Source organism: Balaenoptera physalus (genome assembly GCF_965194825.1).
Source record: "Balaenoptera physalus genome assembly, chromosome: 3".
Classification (NCBI taxonomy): domain Eukaryota; kingdom Metazoa; phylum Chordata; class Mammalia; order Artiodactyla; family Balaenopteridae; genus Balaenoptera; species Balaenoptera physalus.
Genome location: NC_138890.1, coordinates 34,820,612 through 34,834,285, shown reverse-complemented (window position 1 = coordinate 34,834,285; position 13,674 = coordinate 34,820,612). Strand labels below are relative to the sequence as shown.

The window sequence follows — 13,674 nt, the reverse complement described above, 5'->3', positions numbered from 1 at the left end:
TCACTTTAAGTATATCATGCCACTCCCTTCTGGCTTGTAGAGTTTCTGCTTAGAAATCAGCTGTTAACCTTATGGGAGTTCCCTTATATGTTATTTGTCACTTTTCCCTTGCTGCTTTCAATAATTTTTCTTTGTCTTTAATTTTTGCCAGTTTGATTACTATGTGTCTCGGCATGTTTCTTCTTGGGTTTATCCTGTATGGGACTTTCTGCGCTTCCTGGACTTGGGTGGCTATTTCCTTTCCCATGTTAGGGAAGTTTTCGACTATAATCTCTTCAAATATTTTCTCAGGTCCTTTCTCTCTCTCTTCTCCTTCTGGGACCCCTATAATGTGAATGTTGTTGCGTTTAATGTTGTCCCAGAGGTCTCTTAGGCTGTCTTCATTTCTTTTCATTCTTTTTTCTTTATTCTGTTCCACAGCAGTGAATTCCACCATTCTGTCTTCCAGGTCACTTATCCGTTCTTCTGCCTCAGTTATTCTGCTATTGATTCCTTCTAGTGTAGTTTTCATTTCAGTTATTGTATTGTTCATCTCAGTTTGTTGGTTCTTTAATTCTTCTAGGTCTTTGTTAAACATTTCTTGCATCTTCTCGATCTTTGCCTCCATTCTTTTTCCGAGGTCCTGGATCAACTTCACTATCATTATTCTGAATTCTTTTTATGGAAGGTTGCCTATCTCCACTTCATTTAGTTGTTTTTCTGGGGTTTTATCTTGTTCCTTCATCTGGTGCATAGTCCTCTGCCTTTTCATCCTGTCTATCTTTCTATGAATGTGGTTTTTGTTCCACATGCTGCAGGATTGTAGTTCTTCTTGCTTCTGTTGTCTGCTCTCTGGTGGATGAGGTTAAGAGGCTTGTGCAAGTTTCCTGATGGGAGGGACTGGTGGTGGGTAGAGCTGGCTGTTGCTCTGTTGGGCAGAGCTCAGTAAAACTTTAATCCACTTGCCTGCTGATGGGTGGGGCTGGGTCCCCTCCTTGTTGGTTGTTTGGCCTGAGGCGACCCAACACTGGAGCCTACCCTGCTCTTTGGCAGGGCTAAGGGCAGACTCTGGGAGGGCTCACGCCAAGGAGTACTTTCCAGAACTTCTGCTGCCAGTGTCCTTGTCCTCTCGGTGAGCCACAGCCACCCCCCACCTCTGCAGGAGACCCCCCAACACTAGCAGGTAGGTCTGGTTCAGTCTTCCCTGGGGTCACTGCTCCTTCTCCTGGGTCCCGATGCACACACTACTTTGTGTGTGCCCTCCAAGGGTGGAGTCTCTGTTTCCTCCAGTTCTGTCAGAGTCCTGCAATCGAATCCTGCTAGACTTCAAAGTCTGATTCTCTAAGAATTCCTCCTCCCGTTGCCAGACCCCCAGATTGGGATGCCTGACGTGTGGCTCAGAACCATCACTCCAGTGGGTGGACTTCTGTTTTATAAGTGTTCTTCAGTTTGTGAGTCACCCACCTAGCAGTTATGGGATTTGATTTTATTGTGACTGTGCCCCTCTTATTGTCTCATTGTGGCTTCTCCTTTGTCTTTGGATGTGGGATATTTTTTTCTCTTCCTGTCGATGACTGTTCAGCAGTTAGTTGTGATTCCAGTGCTCTCGCAAGAGGGAGTGAGCGCACGTCCTTCTACTTCGCCATCTTGAGGAGCTCTCTTATCTCCATTTTATAGATAAAGAAAGTGAGGTTACAGAGGTTAGAACACAGAGCTAACAGCAACAGAGGCAGGATTTGAACCCAGGTCTGCCCAACCCAGTACTTAGGCTTTTCGCAGCATCATGATTGTCAAAGTCATGATAAACATGATCAGACTGGAGTGTGTTCTGCCTGTTGAGGAAGGAGTACATTTATGTTCAAAGGTCTCTGAATGTCCGTTTTGTGACAAAAGTCTCAATTTTCTTGAATTCCAAGATTGAAGTAAACGTCTCACTTTCCTTAAAGCTCTTTTCCCCTTAGAGAAAACTTGCTTAGCAGATCCGGAAACCCCTGTAAAAACTACTATTCCCTTCATATACTAAATTCCCTTGTCACCTACCTCCTAACCCCAGTAAATTCTGTTTCTCACTCAGGGAGGAATTGATTTTCATTGGTATTCATTTGAAGTAGGGAAGGTCACAGGTTAGAACATTGGAAATGTATTGTCTAAAGAGCACAGTTTGTACCTTGCTTCTGAGAGAAGATCTTTAAAGATGGCTTGGCTTAGCTGACTTTTCTTCCCCTCCTGCATCCAAGAAACATCCTCCAGGGAGAAAGTCGATTTCAAATCTTCACACTGCAGAGGCGCTGGGGCAGTCACTTGCTGAATGCAGATCAGCCTGTTTCTTCTCCTTTGAGATAAATGGAAACTGGGAAGAGTTCTGAAAGAAAAGTTTTTAAGCAATCCTTAGGGCCTGGACTATGCTCTGATCAGACCAAGAAATAAGGTTCCAATCTAAAAGGCAGCATGTTCCAATCTGAAAGCCAAATGGACTCCAGCCTTGATCCCCACTGAATTTATTTTTATTTTCCAAATCCTCCCCAGACTTTGCATTTGATATGTAAACATTCTCAATTAGTCTAGCCATTAAGTAGTTCTCCTTTGCAAAAGCGCATCCATGACGGGAGGTTTGTCCTTAAAGTGGTGAGTAATAGGAATGAATTATTCTGCAGTTTCCTGAGAAAGAGCTCAGTAGAATCTGGAAGCATTTGAGGGTATTCTTAATTACTCAGATGCAGAATTATCAAAGCACACAGTGGCTCCATCTATCCCTTCCTAGCATCTCACTCTAATTTTCTTTTTCATAATGTAGATATTTTACATAAAACTGTCTGGAGAAAAACAGACTACACTTGAGGGAGCAAATGTTAGGCCAGCCTTTCTCTGCTGCGACTGGTGCTGGTGAAGGTCTTGAATATTCATACAGAATACTTCGTAAAAATCACATGGAGTGAATATCACTTCTTTTTCCTTTCCCTCAACATTTTCCCACACTGACTCGAATAATTCAAAACTTTAGGCTGGGCACAAACCAGATTACATAATTTATAAGTTTCAGTTGCAACAAGTAGCCAAGTTTGCAGCTCACAGGAGGTCCTTTCTGAGTGAAGATTACTGGGGATGCAGGAAGTTCTCCTTGACCTGCAGCTCCACTTAGGTAGAGAGGGAATGAAGACAATCCAGGAAGTTGACTACCAAGAGCTATAAACCAAAGATTCCAAAAGACTAACCTTGGAAAAACAATGCTGTGCATTAACTCATACGCCAGGCCTGCAGTAAAAGTTTTGCATTCATTCACACATTTAACCCTTAGGACTCTATGAGAGGTGTCATTATCAGCCACTTTTCACAAATGAGGAAACTGAGGCATAGAGTGGTCACACGGTAAGTAAGTGGTGAAGCCAGGGTTTGCACCAGGCAGTCTGACCCTGAAACAGGAGGCAAGGGGGCAGGGCACAATCCCTAAAGAATGACAGAGCCCTGGAGGAAACGACAAAAACTGGTTAGAACCGATTAGGCCCAAGATGGCAGAAGATTCGCCTTCCAGTAGATCTTGAGCCTCATTACATGCTCATGGTAATTCATTAGCTAAATGACCCACCCACAGGCACTGTGACAGTTCTTTTTTTTTTTTTTTGCAAAGGATATGTGTATTTTATTTTATTTTATTTTATTTTTACATTTTCAAAGAGGATACTTTTTATTTATTTATTTATTTTATTTTTAACATCTTTATTGGAGTATAATTGCTTTACAATGGTGTGTTAGTTTCTGCTTTATAACAAAGTGAATCAGTTATACATATACATATGTTCCCATATCTCTTCCCTCTTGCATCTCCCTCCCTCCCACCCTCCCTATCCCACCCCTCTAGGTGGTCACAAAGCACCGAGCTGATCTCCCTGTGCACTGTGACAGTTCTGAGGCCTACCATCAAAGGTCAATTCCGGGTCCAATTCCTGGAAATCCCCGCCCCTTCTCCAAGATAGTCAGAATAATCCTCCAACTCATTAGCCTATGAAATAACATAGCCCATAAAAACAACCACCTTAAATATGGGGATATATGTATATGTATAGCTGATTCACTTTGTTATAAAGCAGAAACTAACACACCATTGTAAAGTAATTTTACTCCAATAAAGATGTTTAAAAAAAAACAATTAACCACCCCATATTTTGGGGCCTCTCACAGAGGGTGTTTCTCCCAGGGCTGCCCTCACCTTCTGAGATGGACCGCATTCTGTCTATGGAACGTGTATCTCCCTAAATAAATCCACTTCTTACCTATCGCTTTGTGTCTCATTAAATTCTTTCTGTGCTGAGACATAAAGAACCTGAACTTCAGTAGGTCCTGAGACCAGGTGTGTCATCTTAATTAAAAGACAGTGGGTTCAAGTCCCAATCTGAGTTGTGCAGTTTCAACCCCAGAGACTACATTTTTAGCCACTGTGCAATCCCATCTCTTTCAATTACTCCCCAGACTGTGAGCCCCATGAGGTCAAGGACTTGATCTATCTTGCTCACTTGTATACCTCCAAAATCCTAGAACACTGTCTGGCACACATACGTGGCTAATGAATGTCTAATTATTTAATTATATAATTAAATGATGAAAATATGAATAAAGTTCTCAATCTAGCTTGTTCCTTTGATCTTCAGATTTCTTGGGGACAGAAAACAGGACACTCCCAGGCACATGAAAGATACAACCAAGTGTGTATATGTCAATACCAATCTCCCAGTTATACACACTACTATATATAAAATAGACAACTGGGACTTCCCTGGTGGCGCAGTGGTTAAGAATCTGCCTGCCAAGGCAGTGGACACGGGTTCGAGCCCTGGTCTGGGAAGATCCCACATGCCGTGGAGCAACTAAGCCCATGTGCCACAACTACTGAGCCTGTGCTCTAGAGCCCGTGAGCCACAACTGCTGAAGCCCGCGTGCCACAACTACTGAAGCCCACGGTCCTAGAGCCCATGCTCTGCAACAAGAGAGGCCACCACAATGAGAAGCCCACACACTGCAACGAAGAGTAGTCCCTGCTCGCCACAACTAGAGAAAGCCTGCACGCAGCAACGAAGACCCAACGCAGACCCAACGCAGACAAAAATAAATAAATAAAAAATAAAATTAATTTATTTTTAAAAATAGATAACTAATAAGAACCTGCTGTACAGCATAGAGAACTCTACTCAATATTCTGTAATGGCCTATGTGGGAAAAGAATCAAAAAAAAAAAAAAAAAGACTGGATATATGTATATGTATAACTGATTCACTTTGCTGTACACCTGAAATTAACACAACATTGTAAATCAACTACACTCCAATAAAATTTTTTTAATTAATTAATTAATTAAAGATACAGCCAAGTGAAGAATCCCTGCTGCAACTTTCTCTGATGTGGACCCAGCCAACAGACAAATAAGATGGCGATGCCTCGCCTGCCCACATCCCTGTGGATATTTTTTTCCTCTTTTTCTATAATCCAGATTAGTCTCTACTGTGAAATTTCCAAACATCATTCTTTTCCAGCATTTAAGTAAATGGGATTTGAGGTCAAGAGGAAGGAAACAATTTGCCTCTCCACACTTATCTACGGTCTCTCAACGTGAAGGCGATGGAACTCCTGCTTCAGAACTGCCTGAGGTGTTTGCTGGAGACGGGATTCCAGGGGCCAGTTTCAGACCTTCTACCTCAGAACCTCAGGGCGTGAGGTTCAGGAATCTGAATGTTTAACCACCTTCCCATGTAATTATTGTACAGACTTGTGTTAGTGAAGCAACACCCCTATCAAATCTCTTCCCCCACAAAGGAGGCTACAAGCTCTTTTTAAAAGTCCCTGGGGACTTCCCTGGCAGTCCAGTGGTTAAGACTCCATGCTTCCCATGCAGGGGGCACGGGTTTGATCCCTGGTCAGGGAACTAAGATCCCACATGCCACGTGGTGTGGCCCCCCAAAATAAATAAATAAATTTTTTTTAATTAAAAAAAAAAGTCTCTGATGTTGGGCTCCCACATTTCAGGAAACTCTGAGGCAAGTCTATTTTCCTCCATGCTGAACCTGTCTACTCTTTCCCAACAGCTCTAGCTTCTGTTCTGCCGCCTCCCTCAGACTCTGTGCAGCTCCCCTATGTTAATCCTCTGGCTGAAGTGTGTTCCTGACTTGACTAGCATCCTGCCTGGTTGTCTGCTTTACGATCTTTCTTGGTGTGTCCTTGGAAGTCCGTGAGCAGTACCGTCCCATCCAGACCTGGCTCAAGCGCATAGAACTCCAGGTCCATCCAACTCCTGGCCCCCACTACCAGGGCAAAAAATCTGAACATCTGTGAACTGGTCCAGGTTACTCCCACTCCCCTTCTCCCAAACATTGTTATTCAAAGGGAAGTATAGCATCAGGCTTAAGAACGCAGATTCTGGAGCCTGACCAAACCCATATCTCAGCTTGGCTACTTACTAGCTGTGATCTCGGGCAAGTTATTTTTTGTTCTTTGCCCTCAGTTTCTCCACTTGTAATAGTACCTCCCCTCATAGGACGCCTGTAAGGATTAAATGAACACGTTTAAAGCATGTAAGTGTGAGCTGCTGTTACTGCTGTTGTTGTTGCTGTTACTATTATTCATGTAAAATAAGGTATCATGAGCATCCAAGGAGAGGCTTAGAGTGGGAACAAGATGTTATGAATATGAACCTTAAGGGGAACTCAGTGAAAAACAGTTTATCCCCCCTGTCTTGCTAGATGCGCTATACGAATAAGGGCAAGTGATACAGACCACAGCCTCCTTTTCTCCCAGTGATGTCAGCAGAACATTCTTCTTATTTACTCCTTAAGTACAGAAGCCACACTCTAAGACAAGTTTATATCTCCCTTTAAGAAGAAATATATTTAGAGTTTTTTCAGTCTTTCTGTGACTCTCTTCTCTGAGTAAGAAGTTAAGAATCCTGAGGAACTGGGTAAAATAATTAATTTTCCTAGGCCTCAGTTTCCCATTAAATGAAAGGGTTGAATTTAAAGTATCCAGCTTTACTATCCTGCAATGGGCTGGGCTGCCAGGCTTAGCTGACTTCAGCTGAGCCAAGGAAAGTTAAGCCTCCTGATCACCACTGTGTCACTGCCTTAAGAGCAAGGCATGGCCCTTGACTTTCAATCACATGCCAAAAACGTGGTGAGGAGGCTGTGGGTGGGAAATTAGGGCAAAGAGACTAGAACAAAGAACGGGTAGAAAAAGAAAGTCAGAATGTACTTATAACATTGGTTCCAAGGCATTCAGTTTAAAAAAATGTACCAGAGACTTGGAATTTATGTAAGATATATTACAGCATAAGAGTGGAAATAACTTATATGTGCAGCAATAGAAGTGGGTTAAACAAATTATAGTAGCATCACAAAATGAAATGTTATGCAGCCTTTAAAAATAATTATAACTTTATAATAATTATTAACTTTATAATAATTATATTATAGTTATAATAATTTATAACTTTATAAATCTTGTTAAGGAAAGATGTCCAAGGCATATTGTTATGTGAAAAAAACAAAGTCAGAGTAAATAAAATATTCTCTCTCTCTCTCTCACACACACACACACACACACACACACACACACACACACACACACACTTTTATACATACACAGAATATCTATGAACAAATAAATAAACCAGCCACAGTGGCTGGAGGGAGGAGAGAGGGAGAAGGAGGAATCTTAACTTTTTATGGATACCTTTTTAAATCTTTAGAATTGTGAACTGTGTGCATGTACTACCTGTTAAAAAGTAAATAAATATTAATGAAAATTTTGAATTTATTACAATTCCCACAGTGGAGACAATAGATAGAGAGGTATGATATTTGAGAACATACAACATATATTATACAACGTATATTATATACTATATACTTTTAAGTTATATAAAGCAAGCATATGCAATTCTGCTGATTTAAATTAAAGCAAAAAAGCTTCATTAATATAATACCTGGGAATTTCTTTAAAATAATACAGGAGGAGGGGAAATGGATAGGGGTTTAGATGAAAACATGACTGGTCACGAATTCATTCAGGTTCATTGCAAAATTCAGGAGAAGGTACAGAGATTTCCCATATCCCTCCTGCCCCTACACATGCATAGCCTCCACCATTATCAACATCCCCACCAGAGTGGTACATTTGTTACAACTGATGATGAACCTACACTGACACATGATAATCACCCAAAGTCCATCGTTTACCTTAGGGTTCACTCTTGGTGTTGTATATTCTATGGATTTCAATTTGGACAAAGGTATAATGGCATGTATCCATCATTATGGTACCATACAAAGTAGTTTCACTGCCCTAAATATCCTCTGTGCTCTGCCTGTTTATCTCTCCCTCCCCCTTAACCCCTGGCAACCACTGATTTTTTTTTTTGGGGGGGGGGGTGCCATGCTGCACAGCTTGCAGGATCTTATCTTAGTTCCCGGACCAGGGATTGAGCCGGCGCCCTCAGCAGTGAAAGCACAGAGTCCTAACCACTGGACTGCCAGGGAATTCCCTAGTTTTGCCTTTTCCAGAATGTCATATAGTTGGAATCATACAGTATGTAATTGACATCATTTTAAATATGTCGTGGGTTTCCCTGGTGGCGCAGTGGTTAAGAATCCGCCTGCCAATGCAGGGGACACAGGTTCGAGCCCTAGTCCAGGAAGATCCCACATGCTGCGGAGTGCGCCACAACTACTGAGCCTGCGCTCTAGAGCCTGCGAGCCACAACTACTGAAGCCTGCGTGCCAAGAGCCTGTGCTCCACAACAAGAGCAGCCACCACAATGAGAAGCCCGCGCACCACAACGAAGAGTAGTCCCTGCTCGCCGCAACTAAAGAAAGCCCGCGTGCAGCAACAAAGACCCAATGCAGCCAAAAGTAAATACATAAAAAATAAATTAAATTAAAAAAAAAAGTCGTACCTAACTTTTTTAAGTCTTTTTAAACCAGGACCACCATCCCAGCAAGGTGTTCAGGCTTCAAAAATTGCAAATAACCCTGTTCTTTTTAATTGGATATTTCTTAGAGATTCCATGTTGATATTTGCTTTCTGCATATATTCAAGGATAAGAAATATCAATAGAACGTTTTTCAATTTATCGCAATATTTTTACACCTTGAACAAATTCAGATACTTTAAAAGAATCTGACAACTTCAAGGAATATGACATAAAAATGGTATTCCTATTTTAAACTCAAGCTGCTCAAGAGTTCAGCAGATACACTTCCTATGTCCAGCTGATGCAGTTTCTCATTGTGTTGCTGTTGAATTCCGGAGAGACCAAGATGTACCATGTGAGCCCATAAAAGGCATATCTGATACTGATACTTCCAGGATCTAGCACTTCTTGTCAGTATAGTTGAAGCAAAAACGATGAGTGTCTCTCATACTGATGCTTAGCTTTTTAAATTCTCCTCAGTTGCTTATTGCTGTCTAAATGGTGGTTCTTTGAATCTTCCTTTAGAAATGCACCATTTTCATTGTGCAATGAACCTAGGGTCTCCTGTCCTCTGCAAAGAATTAGGTGTGTTCCATCCACCATTTCATTCACTTACAAAAGGTAGGAACCAAGTGTAGGGCCAGTTAGAGTGGAGAAATATGTTAATTGGGTATGGATGCTTTGTTCTTGGGTCACTTCTGCCTCTCCTGAACATTGCCTCCCCTTATATATGCAAGAAAAAAGGGTACTGACCTTGATTCTGTAGACCTAGTTTCAAGCCCTGGCTTCTGTTACTCAGTACTGACTTGCTTTGAAACTTTGAGTAAGTAACTGATTATCTATTTCTTATCAATAAAAATGGAGATAAAAGACCTATCCCACTGACTTGATAGAAGTCTTGGAAATGAAAATGAAAAGTCCTACAAAATTATCATGTGTTACATGGTGAAACAAGCTGGTTTCATGCTGCTTAAAAGATATTTGCTGCCTCCTTCAGTGCCCTACACCCCCCTCCTCTGTATCTTCTCCCCCACACAGACTGTCTTTGCCTTTTCCACCTTCCAAACAGCCTAGCCCAGACTGGCTTCCATCTCCACTGTTCCACTGAAACTGGTCAGACAAAGATCACCAATCACTTCCAGGCTATAAAGATCCAGTGGACATTTTCAGTCAACACCTTTCTAGACATCTCTCCATAACTGATCACTTCCTGGAAACACTCTTTTCTAAATTTAGGCTCTGTTCTTCCACTCTCCTAGTATTTCACCAGCCTATCTGGTGACTCCTCAACCTCCTTTGCCAGCTCTTTCTGTCTGTCATATTAAATGGTTTTTGTTTTTGTTTTTTAATTTCTGAAATATTTTGTTTAAATAAGAAATTAGCAGAGATTTAGGTTTCTTTTGTTGGTGGTGGTGTACCTTCATACATGTAGAGGAAGAATGCTCCCCTTCTGGTTTAACAAAGAAAACTCACAAGTATTTAAAATTCTTTGAAAACAAAGATGTCAACTGAAATATTATTTTTTGGGCCACACATTCTTAAGCAAAACTAATGAGATTTACAGACATTTTAGAGGTTAAAGGTTATTTTCATAGAACCTATCAATATGTGAAGTCCCAGGGTCTTACAAGATGCTATTATTAAAAATATCCATTGCAAAGAGAATTCTATGGTGCAAACAAACAGAATCTGCAGCTACAAGAGAAGGTGGAAATTTTTCTCCTTGGGGCACCAACATTTCTTGCACCAGCAATTACAGGTGGCTAGAGTTTGAAGGCTAATACTGGAATTCCGTTAGTTAGCTCAGTGAGCAAAAGAAGCATGACTGATAATATGGAACTTAAATTTGACGGGTAGAGGAGAGGGTAGAATAGGATTTTTAACAAATGTGAACATACACTGTTCACATTTGTTCACTGATGTTTTGCATTTCTTCGGGCCAGATTTGAAATATTTAAGTCCTTCTGTGCTCAGTCCCAGGCCCCCAACTACTGTTCTTTCTCTACACCTCTTCTCACATGATTACATCTATTCTTGTGGTCTTAATTAACACCTCTTTGTAGGTGACTCCCAGATTATGTCTCTAACCTGACTTCCCTTTAGGTTCCTGACAGGTATTCTACAATTTCTTGCTTGGAATCTCCAATTAGAAGACTCACAAGCACCTCAGTATGATTAGATCCAAAACAGAACTCCTGGCTTCTGCTCCCTATAACCTCTCCCTCCCCTCTGTCATTGACATTTAACTAAATGGCACCATTCTGCACCTACCCAGCCTTTCAAACCAGGAACCTACATCATCCTTGACTCTTCTCTTTTCTTCACACTCCTCTAAAGTTATCCCCTTTATCATCAATTCTTATCTATTCTACTTTTAACCTGTGTCTGGGTTCCATCAGCTTTTCTTCAGCTCCATTGCCACTATCCATGTCCAGGCCATGATCATCTCTTCTCTGGGCTATTCCAATCAACTTCAGTTGATCTCCTGCTTTTATCCTTGTCCCAATCCAATCCATTTTCCCTACAACATCAGTGGGATCCTTTTAAAACCATAAATAAGAACATTTAAGTCCCTTGCCTAAATCCTTTCATTGGCTTTCCCTTATATTTACAAAATCATCCAAGCTCCTTAACAAGTCTCCAAGAGCTCACATGCTCTGGTGACTGCCTGTGTCTTTATTCATTCTAAACTCATTTCACCCCCTCTCCCGCTCACTAACAACATTCCGGTCATACTAGCTTTTTTCGGGTCCTCTAACACGCCAAGCTCTTTCCCACCTCAAAACCAGTAAACACATTCATCCCACTACCTGGAACATCCTTCTATTCATCCTTTAAAAGACTAACACCATTTTACTCTTCAAGGCTCAGCTCAACTGTCACCTCTTCAGAGAGGCTTTCCTGTTGTTTTCCCTTATGACAATGTATTTTAAATTTTATTAAGCATTTCTTTGTTTACTTGTCACTGTCTGACTCATCCACAAGACCGACACTGTGTGAAGACATAGACCATAACTACTTGGTTCTTCATTGCACGCCAGCACTCAGCACTGGGCCTAGAATGGAGGAGGACTTCCCTAATCTGTTCATAAAAATCATGTTTCCAAATGAATTTACAAATTTTAGGACGATATAAAGTAGAGAATACTCATAAATATTTTTCCGAATTCTTCAACAGTAAAAAGAGAAAAATCTTCAACTAATTTCATGATTATGGTAATTCTTTAATATGGCAGGAGGAGGGCAGGGTGAGGCCTGTCCTGTCCATTGTAGGATGTTGTGCATAAGTTATAGCCTTTATCCATCAGATGCCAATAGCATGGCCCTACCTCACGTAGGACAACCCAAAGTGTCCCCAGATATTGCCAAATGTCCACTGGGGGGCGAAATCATACCTGATTGGGAACCACTGACCTGCATAATCAACATTTAATACGTCATTTTATCCCCCACAAAGATAAAAATTAAAAATAAAAATATTAAGTGAGGAAATTAATGCACAAAGAGCATAAGTGACCTGCTTAAGGCTGCATATAATTAGGAGTAGAAAGGGGAGCAAAATCCAGCAAACAAACCTCCCAATTAATGCTAAAGTAGGTTCCTGTTCATAAACACATGGTTGATCTGCTTTTCTGTATATGAATATATTCATTTTGAAAGAACACAGTAATCATATTCACATCAGAGTTAACATTAATTAACATCAATTCACTGGAAAGACAGTTACACTGAACTTATAAAAATTCTTTGAGGCATGGAATTGTCTTTCCCAGTCTTCAAGAAGCCTTACATCAAATGGCTGGTTTCTAACTCTACAGATACACCAGTACAGCTTTAAAACAAAATTATTTTAAATTATAAATTTATATCTCATGGTTAGCTTTTTCCAGTAAAATCTCAGAATCACATAAGCATTCTAGATTTTAGCTGCTTTTTAACAATTCATACACTGTGCATCCTTATCTGACTTCAACGAAGGCTTAAAACACTCTGAATGTGAATTATTTTCTCATATTTCATGCATTAGCGTCTCTTATTTCTTAATGAGATTCATTTGTGTTCTGGACCAGGTACAGCTTTGGGTTCTCCTAGAGGTAAACCCAAAGTTGTGTTTACAAAATATTACGTCATTATTACACCCACATAAGCAGACTATGGAAAGCCCTCACCATAGAATAATATCTATTATTAATTGACTGCTATGAGACTGGTGCTGTAGTAAGTGCTTTACATACTTTATATCACTTAGGCTTTATAACAGCCCTTTGATATAGAGACTATTATACCATTTCACATATGGAGCAAACAAAGAAATTAAGTAACTCACCTAAGCTACTATATAAAGACAGGGGTGGAAATACAGGTCCCTCTGATTCCAAACACCAACTTATTAACAACCAAATGATATGTCCTACTCGGTGGGGCTGAGAATCAACCAATATTGTTCATCTCTAATGGCCATTCTAGTCATGATACCTGGCCAATGGTTTTTTGTAAAAAAAACCCCTGAGGCTTAAGAGAAACCTCGGGAGAGACCTTCAAGATGGCGGAAGAATAAGACGTGGAGATCACCTTCCTCCCCACAAATACATCAGAAATACATCTACATGTGGACCAACTCCTACAGAACACATACTGAACGCTGGCAGAAGACATCAGACCTCCCTAAGGGCAGGGAACTCCCCACGTACCTGGGTAGGGCAAAAGAAATAAGAAAGAACAGAGACAAAGAATTGGGACGGCAC

The 13,674-nt window shown here is 40.8% G+C and overlaps 1 long non-coding RNA gene across 1 annotated transcript in view; it reads right to left on the bottom strand.

The window, feature by feature from the left end:
* The window catches only part of LOC309658247, a 537,688-nt gene that overhangs the window by 444,026 nt on the left and 79,988 nt on the right, over positions 1-13,674 (bottom strand). Inside the window, exon 3 of the long non-coding RNA XR_014262136.1 lies at positions 2,147-2,341. This is a non-coding gene — a long non-coding RNA (uncharacterized lncRNA). The remainder of the gene's footprint in view (positions 1-2,146; positions 2,342-13,674) is intronic.